Source organism: Wasmannia auropunctata, unplaced genomic scaffold (genome assembly GCF_000956235.1).
Source record: "Wasmannia auropunctata unplaced genomic scaffold, wasmannia.A_1.0 LD336103.1, whole genome shotgun sequence".
Classification (NCBI taxonomy): domain Eukaryota; kingdom Metazoa; phylum Arthropoda; class Insecta; order Hymenoptera; family Formicidae; genus Wasmannia; species Wasmannia auropunctata.
Window position 1 is genome coordinate 476,425 of NW_012026787.1, and position 1,954 is coordinate 478,378.

General features: G+C 33.4%; 1 protein-coding gene across 1 annotated transcript in view; it reads right to left on the reverse strand.

Annotated features, from left to right (window-relative positions):
- The window catches only part of LOC105457295 (ankyrin-3-like), a 45,710-nt gene that overhangs the window by 1,852 nt on the left and 41,904 nt on the right, over positions 1–1,954 (reverse strand).

Below are 1,954 nucleotides of genomic sequence, written 5' to 3' on the forward strand. Positions count from 1 at the left end.
GAGTGTGCGCGCGCGCGCGCACGCGCGCGCACACACACACATACACACACACACACACACACACACACACGGCATGAATCAATCGTACTCAATTCCTGCCACGTCGACGCCGTTGATTCTGAGTAACGCCGAGATCAGGACACACACATGCATAAGTACACGCACTTACATGAGATTAAAAAGAATTTGATTTTTAAGAATTTTTAAGATTTAAAGTTTTCTTTTTATTTTTTTTATATAAGTTCTAGTTTTCTACAATAATTTGTTTATGAGTTATGTTGAGTAGACAAGAAAAAATAGCCCGTTTTTTTAACACAATTTTAAAACACTATAACTTTGTCAAAAAAATCGTAAAAAGTGATCAAAAAATGGATTTGTTAGGAAATCAATAAGTTTGAAAACTCATAAATTTTTATGCCAGACAGCCGACTTCCCTAACCAGCGCAATAGTTTAAAGAAAAAATTTTTGTCCTATTTTTCTAAGCATGTCTTCAACGTCCGCCATTTTATAAAACATTTCTGAAACTCAATTTTGGTTTTCTTTGTTATCAAGGGGAATATTTAAGCTTTAATTTGAGCTTAGGTTCATCTCGATACGACGATTTTTCATAAAGTTATCGCTATCGAAAGATATTAAAAATTGGAACTAAAATTTAGGTGCCCGGTTTTTTTGCGAATGAGTATACTTTATCATGCCATATTTTTATATGTATAAAATATGAAATATCTCGTAAACTATTAAATTTTTGATAATGGTATAATACTTTTAGGTACAGAATAATTAATCAGATGAATCGATCGGTGTAAAGAAAACACACAGTTGCTTTAAAAAAATTTATAATTTGAAATATGCAACTACATTTTTTTAAAATAACTTTTAGATGTAAAATAATTAGAGAAATAATATTATGTAAAAAAAATCATAATTCCATTTAAAAAGTGGAAATTACCTTCATATCTTTTTGATGCCTCTAGACAAAAAACGACGTGACCAAATTACATCCCTCTCGAAACCGTTCAACTTTCATTTAAAACATTTTTTTATGTCATCAAAAATAAGTAAGTAATCGAGGTGTTCGATTTAAGTAGACCACCCTGTACAATTAATCCGCCTCAGGCGTACTCTTTAACGCCGAGACATGACCGTATCTCTTGACATCAGATTTTGAGCCTTATTCCTTTACCAGAAGATAGAATTCCATGACATTTTCTATTTATATTTAATACAAAAATTTTCATCAAGAAAAAAGTAACCCTAGAAGGTCTTGGACGAAATTGTGTTATCGAATGAAGAAGTTCCGGAAAACTAATATTTAAAAAACAATTTGAGTTTCATTTAAAAAATATAAAAATAATATAAAAATATAAAAAATATAAAAATAAACTATTATTTTCAGTAATGGATCGTATATACGGGGAAGGTCACTCCACGTATTAGTTTTTTAAAAAATGTTTATTATTACTGTGACTTGTCTAATACACAGAAAATATATACACGAACTCGGTCGCGTTAATAATATGATATGAGAGGACTCGGCCTCTGTGAGAGGACTCGGCCTCTTTAATATCGATATGCGTGAGAATTCGGCCTCGTGTCTACGAGAGGACTCGGTCTCTTATCGTCTCGCAGAGGACTCGGCTTCACGATTCTATAAGAGGACTCGGTCTCGTGTCGTCTCGCGGAGGACTCAGCTTCACGGTAACTTTCGAGAACTCGATTAACGTTTTCTTATGCGTATAACGCTTCGCTACGAAAATCGTATCTGTCTAGGCCCATCGGAGCTGTCCCTTATATAGTAGTCCAGTAAAATAAGGAATAACTTCGGAATTCTTTGTAACAGGGTCAACTTTTGCCAATCTCTTCTAAATTGTATCAATAATATATGGTAAAAAGTCGACTTCCTAAAAAGTGCCGCTGTAATAGCTGTCTCTTATACACATCTCTGAGCGGGCT